Source organism: Lepidothrix coronata, unplaced genomic scaffold, assembly GCF_001604755.1.
Source record: "Lepidothrix coronata isolate B3197 unplaced genomic scaffold, Lepidothrix_coronata-1.0 Scaffold61, whole genome shotgun sequence".
Classification (NCBI taxonomy): Eukaryota; Metazoa; Chordata; class Aves; order Passeriformes; family Pipridae; genus Lepidothrix; species Lepidothrix coronata.
Window position 1 is genome coordinate 216,519 of NW_016690241.1, and position 11,268 is coordinate 227,786.

The 11,268-nt window shown below is 42.5% G+C and overlaps 1 long non-coding RNA gene across 1 annotated transcript; it reads right to left on the bottom strand.

Moving 5' to 3' along the window:
- Nucleotides 1-2,755: 2,755 nt before the first annotated feature.
- LOC108498580 lies at nucleotides 2,756-10,813 on the bottom strand. The gene is made up of 3 exons (XR_001875225.1): nucleotides 10,555-10,813; nucleotides 6,617-6,620; nucleotides 2,756-2,766 (listed from the first exon to the last, which is right to left on the bottom strand). It is a non-coding gene; the product is annotated as an uncharacterized LOC108498580 (long non-coding RNA).
- Between the last annotated feature and the right edge of the window lie 455 nt (nucleotides 10,814-11,268).

The window sequence follows — 11,268 nt, forward strand, 5'->3', positions numbered from 1 at the left end:
GGGTGGGGAAGCTGTGGGAGGGCTGAAATGAGATCTGACTGTGTGTTGTCGTTTAACCCCAGCCAGCAACCAAGCACCACACAGCTGCTTACTCACTCGCCTACCAGCAGGATCAGGAAAAGAATAGAAAGGGTAAAAGGCAGAGAACTCGTGGGCTGAGATAAAGACAGTTTAATAGGGAAAGCAAAAGCCATGCACGCAAGCAAAGCAAAACAAGAAATTAATCCACTGCTTCCCAAGGGCAGGCAGGTTTCAGCCATCTCCAGGAGAGCAGGGCCCCATGATGTGTAACTGTTACTTGGGAAGTCAAATGCCATCACTGCAAACATCCCTCCCTTCCTCCTTCTTCCCCACACTTCATATACTGAGCTTGATGTCATATGATATGGGATATCCCTTTGGTCAGTTTGGTTCACCTGTCCCAGCTGTGTCTGCTCCCAAACTCCTATGCAGCCCCAACTTCCTTGCCAGTGTGACAGTATGAAAAACAGAAGAGGTCTTGGTTCTGTGTAAGCCCTTCTCAGCAATAGCAAAAACATCTCTATATTATCAACCCTGTGTTCCTCACAAATCCGAACACATCCCCATACTAGCCACTGCGAAGAAAGTTAACTCTACTCCAGCCAAACCCAGCACACTGGGATAAGTAGAACTGGCAGTACCTCAGCTCTACATCCCTGAAACCAGCACTCCCTCAGTCCTTCATGACAGATGGTGAAGGAAACACTAAAAAGCCATTGCAATGGTCATTGCAGGTACTGCAGGTTACACCTTACAGCAGGTCCTTGGCATATACACTTCTCCCACCTGGTTCTATGCTGTGTAGGTGTAAATAAATTCTCTCTATATATTTAAATTTCCTATAAATTCTCTCCTTGGTTACACATGGCCTCTTCACAGATGCAGCTACAGGACCACAACTGACAAAGAAATAACTAAAAAATTTTGTGTTTAAATATGTTAGAAAAGTCACACAATTTAGAAGCCAGAGATAGAGTCTGCTGAGGAAACTGCACCGCTAAATTCCTCTGGGAGTCTTACAGGTGTAAGACATGGTCACCCACAGATTTCAACTCTAGTCTAAGGAGTTCAGAAAGATGTGTAAGAAGTCTGAGCAAGAAGCTCAGACCTGAATTTTGTCACAATTGTAGTCTTCTTCCCCTCCCACCCCCTTTTTTTACAGCACAGCTGAAGATACAAATATTTTTCCAGTGCCTTCACTGAAGGCTTTTCTGTTCCACTTCTCTCCACAGACATCTGTGATTTGTGCCTGGCAAAGGGCTGACACATTTCACAGTGAACAACACTCTCTGGGGCTGCAGTGGAAGAAAAGGAGAGAAAAAAAAGTAGCTTCTGCGGAATGAAGAGAGATTGCTGACAGCTGGTGAGATCTGTGTGAGCAAGGATTGGGCTTTGTAAACCTGTGAGCCAGCCAGTCACCCCGATGTGCCTATGCATGCTGTCAAGGGGGAGGATGTATCGACTCAGAAGTACACCCTGTCTTTGGTGCCATCCTAGTCTCTCACACAGGTCTCCTCTGTCTTCATTCCCACAGATGTCTACACAGAATAGCACAAATGCTTTCTCTTCAAAGGCTCACAGGGAGAGGTAGGGGAGCTGAGCGTCCCACCTTCTCCACACACCCAACCCCAGGCTTGCTGTAGGAGTCAACAACGTCATGCCAGGGCCAACACCATGCTCTGGTGGCACTACACTGCGGTGACAGCCTCCTAAGGTCTCCTGGCAAATCTAGTCATAAGACCAGTACTTTAAAGCACTAATACACATCCAATTTAGTCAGAAACTCTGTTGTTATAATTAGAGAGAGTGCACATTCCGTGATACAGCCATGCCCGCATAGGAGTTCTTGGCCAGCACAGTTGTGTCTGTCAGGGAAAACTGTTCTTCACACCTTTGACAGATGTATCATTGCCAAGCAGAAGTCTGTTTTGTAGACCTGGCCTTGCTCTGTCCTTCATGTTTGAAATGTGCTTTGAGAACCACAGGTATTTTTCACACAAGATAAGAAAGCAGAGGAGGAGGCTGAAACAATGGCCAGTTGTTTTCCACTCAGGACAGTATTGTTCAGTGGGTTTATCTTATTGGTATTTTTATCACATCACCTCTCAAAGGTATCTGTACTACTTGCAATATCTCAGGAAAAAATAGAAGAGACGAACTTGAAAAAAGGAAGGTTGGAGTCAATTAACCCATTCATCTATGGGACCGGGTGGCCCAGCTCCTGCTTCAGCAACTCTGTTCTCAATGATAAACTTCCCAGCATTGAATGAGCAATGGGCAGTTGAGCTGTGCTGCAGTGCTGGGGTTGGCAGAGAGTGTCCCAAAGCAGTGCTCCAGCCTTGGCAACGACAAGTACACAATTGGTGTCTGTGAGGATGAGCACTGAAGCAAACTTGCCTCTCACTGGCACTCTGAATGCTGTTCCATGTTTAAATAACTGGTGGACCAACAAGAGGAAACAAATCCCAATTATTCTGCATTGCCTTTGCTGTTTGTGCTGTGCCTGATATCCATTTCAGCTATTGGAGGTGGAGGGAAGGAAGAAGATAATAAGGAATAAAGAAGTGTAATAAAATGCCAGACAGGCACATTACAGAAAGAGAACAGGGAAAGCATAGCCACCTTGGGTACAATAAATCTTATCTTTAAATACTTTAAGCAGCTTTCTCACAATGATGGATTCCTTGGAGAGACTTAAACTAGAATTGATAGTTAGGGAACTACAATCCTAATTTTAAATGAGCTCTTAAAAGCAGAACTAAAGCCCTATCTGTATCAAAATTCAAACTGAACCTAGGAAGGCAATGATATATGACTCTAGGGTGACTTGGTAGCCATATATTTTCAACAATACTGTAAGCAGCAGGAGGTTAGAATGAAGTAGCCTCTGATGGTGTTGGCATGCTGGCAACAAGTAGAATTATAGGAAATCTGATGCCAATACTTGTCAGTCTTTGGGAGCAAAATATATGTATATACTTCAAGACAAAAAAAATACAAAAAGGAGACATTTAATAGACACAGTCCCATACTTCCCTGAGGTGAATTCTGATACAGAATACATTCTCTATCTTACATATACACAACCGTAATGCTCAAATCATGTCTGTGTCTGATTGTATGTTGTGACCTTTCCTATTCCAGTAACAAACTTAAAGGAAAGTGATGAAAAACATTAGACAGGTGAGCCAGCACACTGCTGTGCTAGGAGAAACCATCTCTGCTGCAATCATATAGAGCTAAAAGTTCCCTCTGTGAGATCTGGGCTGGGTCTGACCTTGGGAGCCCAAATTCATCACTCCCATCAGCATTGGGAGTGGCACCTGTTACAGCTGTTCCTAGCTTCAGCTGCCTGCTCCCACTTTTACTGGAGAACATCCCTTCCTCTAGGGCAGTGGCAGGACAGATACTGTGCTGGTTGCTCAGCTGGCACTGCTCAATCTCTTTTAATAATGATTGACTGAATTTTGATTGGTGAACAGGGCAGTTCAGCACAGAACAGGCTACCTGTTCTGCCAGCTCTCCTTCTATGGGAACTTTGATCAGCAAGAGATTGGGACAGGCTCTGGCAGCTTTTATCGTCGTATCTAACAACAATGTTCTGAATGAGAGGTCAAACTCTCTGATTGGGCCACTATGAAGGGTATTGAACTTTACATGCGATCACAGCAGTGGGGCTGGAAAACAGCTACAGGTGGTTACATCTTGAACTATAGCAGCTTTATCTGACAATGGGTGCAAATCTGAGCTATAAGTCCCACTACAGGTAATGCATTTTTTATTATAGGCTTTAACTGAAATATGGGTAAGACTCATGAGGTGTGACTTTTGAATTCTTCAAAAGACTTTCCTTCTCAAACTACAAAAACTCTCAAACAAACAAACAAACAAACAAACAAACAAAAAAAATCCTGTGTGCTTAGGGCTACTTTTTTATGAGATCTGCAGATCTGCATCAGATGTCACAGGTGCCGGCTTACATGGGGTCTTTAGTTGATTCACGGTTCAAAGACATATAGTTCTCTTTCACAACTATGTAAGAAGTTTGTGAAATTTCTATTTGGGGCTCAGAAGGAGGTTTTGCCACAATATGGGCAACTTGTGGGCAACTTTTCCAGCACTCTTCACACCTACATAGTCATTGCCAGTACATCTGAACAACTGTTCGGTCCTCAACAAAGGTGTGTTGGGGGGCAAGGGGGAATGGTTTTAAACTGAAAGAGAGCAGGTTTAGATTAGATATTACGAAGAAATTCTTTACTGTGAGGGCAGTGAGGCACTGAAACAGGTTGCCCAGAGAAGCTGTGGATGTTCAAGGCCAGGTTGGATGGAGCTCTGAGCAACCTGTCTACTGGAAGGTGTCCCTGCCCATGGCAGGGGAGTTGGAACTAGATTATCTTTAAGGTCCCTTCAAACCCAGGCCATTCTATGATTCTATGACCTGTGAGGAAATTCTCCCCATGAAATGTAACGTGTCCGGAGATTAATGAATTACAGCAGCACATCCTTTGAGGCACAAAATTCCTGCTGAAATGATACTTGCACTCATATCTCTAATTCACCTACCTGATTATTTTTGTACTACCCCTCAACGTGGCACATACATGTGCAGCTATATATTCTGCAAATGACATGTCTGGCTTGGTAAAACAAATAAGGCAGCTCTTTTCTATATCTTAGTGGAATTATATTTTGCTAATATTTTTTATGTCTTAAGAAAAACATCTCTGATTCATTAAGGAGCAAAATTAACCAGGAACATTAAAACACTACCTCCCACTGACATGACTGAAGCTGAATGACTAAAAGTAGGTATGTTGAAAGAGAGACTTTGTGGGAGAAAAAGAGAGTTGTTATTGGCCTCCAGAACTCAAAAGCAAATGTTCTTTATTTTGTTGCAACAGCAAAATGTAAATGGTGTGCCTTCCAGTGCCATGTGGCAACTGCCCGGAGGGCTCTACTCATGGGTTCCAGCTGCATGGTGTGAAAAGTAGCTCACCCAGATTTAAAACCAGCAGATTTGTTCAAAGGTTACAACTTTGCACACAGAACAGTGTGAGGCTTTTTTCCCCAAAGAGGGCTGGAACTCAAAGTTTGAAGCAAAAAACATGCAAGGGCAGCTTAGTCGAGTGTGCTTGATCTGTTTTTTGCCCTTCCTCAGGCAAGATGAGTTAGTTCAGAAGCAAACTTCATTATTATCACAAGCTGGTGGTGAAATGCGCTAGAGGTATATTTATTTGTTAAATAAATGCAGGGAGTATGCTTCACTGCTTCACCACACCCACATGAAGCTCTGAATAATTACAGGCTTGTTGCCAGACAAGCTAGGGTTGTTGGATTTTTTGGTTGTTTTTTGCAAACAGAGTTCTTATTCGTAAGTCATAAATAACTGGCTTTGATGGAGAAGATAAATTCTCACAGAAATGCTTAATGATTGTTCTAAGTAGACTTCTGCAACAAAAAGGGGGGTTGTATTTAGTTATTGCTAATAGTCATTCCATGTTAAACATCAAAAGATAAGTTTTCTACCAGATATAAACCAGACTGAGATAGTAGAACATTATGTAGAATAGGAATTCTCTTTCCAAGCACCAGTTGTTTCCAAGCACCAAGCACAGCATGTTAAGAAAAATTGGCTTTAGTAATTTTAAAATGGCTATTGTAGGTGCAAAGCTTATATACTCTTCAATGTGTCTACCTCCTATCTCAGAAACACTCAGAATTTTGTCGTGGAGTGCATGTTGTGCCATCTAGGATTGTATCAGTCCAATATTATTTAATTGTATCACTCTGGTGGAGTTCTGGCTCTGGGTATCTTCATGTTCTGGTGGCTATCAGCAGTCAATGATTTTTCTTGCTTCCTTGCCCATTTTGTGGGCCTGGAAAGGGCAGTGTGAATATCAGGCTTTGCTGCTGACTGCATCCATTCCTTGTAAACGTCTAAGTGGATGAGTGTGAGTCATTGCTCTTTAAACCTGGTCACTTTGTGGCATAGAGGGAGAATATTATGGGGACTCATATCTCCACAGCTTTCCAGCTGGCATCTTTCACCACATTTACACAAAAACTAAAGGAGAGGGAGGGATTGCTTGCTCTAGATATCCTTTCCTGATTAATGTTCTTAGTCATATCTTAAGCTGTCCTTAATGACTAGTCAGCATTAAGAGACTCAACTACTAGCAGAGCTCCAAACATCATGTGGCCATGCTGCTGTGGTAATTACACCATAGCTAGTGGCCAAGAAAGTGGTATCGTATACAACTAGTCAACACCTTCAGCTTGCTTACCTTCTGCTTCCAATAAATCTGCAGGAATGTGGCCTCGAGGCAGGAGTGGGAGAAGGAACGTGTTGTACACTGTTTGGGAGGACACATGGTGGGCATCCACTGCTGATCAGGTGCCCTCTGTGCTGTGGGACTGCAAGTGAGAACCACAGCCATATCCCCCCAGTTCTGCTGTCTTATGCTCTCTTTTTACTTGTCATTGCTCTTGTTTAGAATTTAGGCAAATAACAAAAGTCTTGGCAATTCTATGTGAACGCCTGTGCAGGTCTGCCCACATATTGGTAGTGCTGGTGGCAATAACTATGGCTAACAGGGCTTGAGTATAAAAGCAGCTGATAATCAGTGGGGCAGAGTACTTGTCTCTCAGATTTTTCTCCCTATGATAAATTGTCCCTTTGGAAATCAAAGGGGTCATTTACTATTTCTTAATCTCCTTTCCTCTCCCATACCACCTTTGCTTGTTCTCCTATTAATCTTTTTCCCTATCTTAATAAAAAAGGCATATAAATATGTCAAAACATTCCAAAGTATTAATACACTTTCTACACAAATTTTCTACACTTTTTCCTACAACTCTGCTAAGGGTGGATACACTGTGCAGTGAGTCTGAGTCTCATAAACATTCACTTCTGACTCCATGTCTGGATTCACTTGTTTTAGAAGCTTTCCAGGCTATTTGATTGGGATTTATTCCTCCCATAGTTTCCTTATTCTCAGTCTACTCTTTCTGACATTTCATTATGGTAAATAAGAAAAGGCTGTCACTACTGTACAATGACTATTGTTTCAAGCACCCTTTGTCTCTGGCTGATTTATATTTCTAAAAGTCGGGGCAGGGGAGAATGGTTGCAACAATGTGTGAGGAACAATGGCATCCTCTGTCTTACACAGAGAGGCCGGAACACAGTCAAGAGAGTTGGAGGTAAGCCACTCAGTAGATTAGAGCTGCAAAGTCTACAGTAGGTTGAATGGGAAAGGTGGAGGGGAAGCTGTGAAGAAATCTTTTTCAAAACCTTTAATGCATGGCATTTTTGTGGCTTTCCCTCTCCAGGAGTTGATATTGCTAATCCCTTTCTAAATGGTGTTTGAACACTGCTGTCCTCAGGGGTCCACCCATCTCTCAGCTCCACCTCCTTATTCCCTGCTCCTTTGTTTATGCATCCTGGTCTAAATCCTCATGGGATTGATAAGGAAAATAACTGCCTTGGCATTGCACACTGCAGGACCAGAATGCTTGCTGAAGTTGATTAACAGTGGTCAAAGAATATTTTAGGTTGACTACTTGCCTGGCTCTGAAAGTGATGGAGTGGAAGCTTGCATAAGAAATTAAGGTATTCCTTTTCACTTGCTTGAGAAACTGGTCCAAGGAAGATGTTGGAAAAGAGTACAAAATACAGTGCTTGTCATAGCAGCGTTGTCAATTATTCCCAGATTAGTGAGGGCCCATCGTTCTGGAGGAATAATTGGGGAAGATTGACCATAACCCATGGTTATATCTAGCTGTTGGAGATTAGTGATTTGCAGGCTGATATAACTATTCTGCTTCTGGAAGTGACCTTTTGTCCAAGGGGACAGAGGTTCCTTTTTGCTCAAGTTAGTGGAGTTGACCCCAGCTGAAGGTGTGGCTTAAAGGCTATGGTCTCAAAATCTATCTTGACTTTTTCCTGTTGCTTTTTATTTACTAGTAGAAAATCGATCCTCAGTAGGATATAAACACTGTGCTGATATAATTCACCCTGAAATTTCAATGGGATGTGATGTTCCCCCTCTCTTTCTTGTTATCTGTCCTGTTGTGCACCCTAGTTACATTTGAGAGATTATTAACCAAATACGCATTGTGCACCCTCAGTAGAGAATAGTCACAAATAAATAAATAGATTACTAATTATTGGCTTTTTATTATCATCTTGCTGCTCTTACAAGTTTTGTTTACTAAGTGGAAACATGCTAAGAAGATACAGAAGTGTGATGGAAATCAGACAAGTCAGATAATAAATATGTTTGCTTTGTGATAACCAGTGGGAGCATATTGTGTAGACAAGAAGAGTGCTCTTCAAAACAGGATATGGGCATCTCCAGAGATTTACAAAAGGAGTGGTCAGATGCTGGACCACTCTCTTTAGCTGTAAAGATGGTTAAAGGCATACATTCATTTTAGTTTCCTTTTATTTTATAGCATCACTCAAGCAAGTGAGAAGAGAGCAAATAGCAAAGTCAGTCAATAAAGCTAATTGTATCTGACAATCTGGTTAAAAGCATCATTAGCCAGTTGTCAGGACTACTCCTGCTCCAGTCAACAGACAACCACTAGATATATCACACTTGGACATTTCTAAAGTTTAGGGGTAGCTCTGGTCCTTCAAACCAAAGCTGCAGACCTCTTTCAAATGAACTAAAGCAGGCTGGCCTGTGCTGTTTGCAGATGTATGCTCTGCAGGGATAGGCACCCTTGTTCAAACTAATGACAGTAATAATAATGATGTTAGTAATAACAGTACCAACATATTGAAATGTGAAATAACAGGGCCCTAAGCAAAAAGTTACACTAGTCAGATAAGTGTAATGGATGTGGGTTTGTTTGCCAGATCCAGACATTGCTAACCATTTTTTAAATAGTCCTCACTGGAGGTAAGCTGCCATTTTTGTCTCATTAAGGCCTGTGTGAAATGGAGGGGCTGATTATGGATAATAATATTATTAAGGGTTATAGTTATTGATAATACTACCATGAAGGTGGCACTGGAACAAATTGCAACACGGTGTGGATGTCCGATCCCTGGAAGTGTTCAAGGTCAGGTTGGATGGGGCTTTGCACAACCTAGTCTAGTGGAAGGTGTCTCTGCCCATGGCAGAGGGGTTGGAACTAGAAGATCTTATAAGGTCACACCCAAACCATTCTATGATTCTATGATTCTGTGATTCTGTGATTCTATGATTCTTTTATTCTATGATTCTATGATAAGGAGTGTTTTAGAAGAGACGTGGCAAAAGAGATATATCTTCAGGGGATGCCACTTTTTCAGCCAGAGGTTGGATGGGGAATAGAGGGCAGTGTGTCTGCTTACTGAGGTCTCCCACACGCTCCTTTGGGATGTCTTCTTCTGGGTCTTCTCTGAGGTGCCACTGAACGCTGCATCTGCAGCTTGACATAGTCAATCAGTCCCTACTTAACAGTACTTTATTACCAGCAAATTGCTGAAGCTGTTTCCTTCAGGCTTGGCTTTAACCCCATAATCTGTTTAAAGAGTTGAAGGAGAGAGATGACAGAGAAGTAGAGCAGCACTAAACTGGAGATGCTATCAACAGCACCAAATAAAGTCATCGCCTGCACTGGGAGGCAGCACAACTGCATAGTTTCATACTCAGGCTAGTCTGGAGGGGGTCTCCTGCTGCCACCTTTCCTTTGCAGGCAAATCCTGTCCCCTTTGCTTTCTGAGGTCTACTGAAGTACTCAGAAATGATCCAGCTGTGCGATAATGTAATGAGAGCTGCTGCCCTGGCTGTCAGCTCTTGTGGCTAGGGATACAGGAGTGACATGCAGTCTGCTGGCATGCAGCCAGGCAGCTGGGGCTGCTACTAGTTTTGTCTTGAAGGCCAAAGGAAATTTTAAATAAATATTCTCTTCAGGAGGGCAAATGCCAAGGCTTGGATTTAATGGAAATATTATTCCCAGAGGGAAGTGTACATCATGTGGGGCTCTCACAATGAGATGCAGACTTCTGAAGATATTTCTTAATGACATTATTTATGTTTATTTTTCAGTGCTGTGGTAGGTCCCAGGAGCTATGAACCAAGTACCTCTTAACCTTGGGACTTTCTAAACACAGGCTGAAAGGGTGATCTTGTTCAGGAAAGCTTTCTCTCTTTGGCAAGCTGACATTTGAGCTGATACTGTTTTACTTAAATCAAGCTAAGAAAATGAGTGCCTGTTTTTCCAGCTGGGTGCTTACCTGTCTCTCTCTCTCTCTCTCCCTGTCCTTTACTTGGCCATGTCTCTCACCTTTATGCACTGTGGCATTCCTTGTGCGGCTTTGTCGCTGATAATGTCAGAACGGCCAAAGCGACACAAAAAAAGGTTCCAGCAAAGTTTATTCCAAGAAAAAAGCAGGGACCGCGGGGCTGCTGCCCAGCCCCTTAAGTACAGTTTTTGAACACACGTAATGCACATGGATAGGACAGTTCAAACTTTCACACCAGAATTCTTACAGCTAATAGGTGCATTTTCTAAACTCTACTTTCTCACAACAACTTTACTCTTTCTCAAAACAGCCCAGTTCTTTCCCACAACAGTCCCGAGCACCTGCTCTTATTTTTCTCTCATGTTGATGTTCTTCCCAACTACTCTCGTTCAAAACAGGTCCTTGTTCTCATGAGACAGTGCTCCTGTTTTCATGAGACAGTGTTCTCTGTTCCCACGGGACAGCTTCTTCAGGATGCATCAGTATGTTGTCAGGATCAGGGCCTCCATTTTCAGTCCTCTCTTTTCAGTCCATCTCAGGGGTATACTTTGATCCGGTCAACATCTATTGCTTCATCAGCATGTGCCAAGGTGCTGACAGACCCGCTGTCACCCGTGACACGGCTTCATCATTTCCATTTTCAAGTGTGTGCTCTGATTCAGTCATTTGTAATAATCACTTGGGATACTGTAAATAATTTACAAAGGAAAAAAATTCTTTTCCCTCCCCAGTTTTCCTGTCTTTATTTCATCATGTTAGGAGCTTTCTGATAGGGATAATGATGATCCGTGAAGGAAGGTATAAAGCATTACTCTGAGCCCTGTTCAGCACAATCCCTGCCCTAACTTGGAATAGGGGAAAAATGAGGAGCTTATACAGCATCTTACTCTGACTGGACACATCTTGCTTTGTATGATGGGCAACTGGCAGGTTCCAATCTGCTTTCCATATTGTTTATTGCTCATTTTCCCTGCTGCACACATTAAAAGATATGAACATTTAAG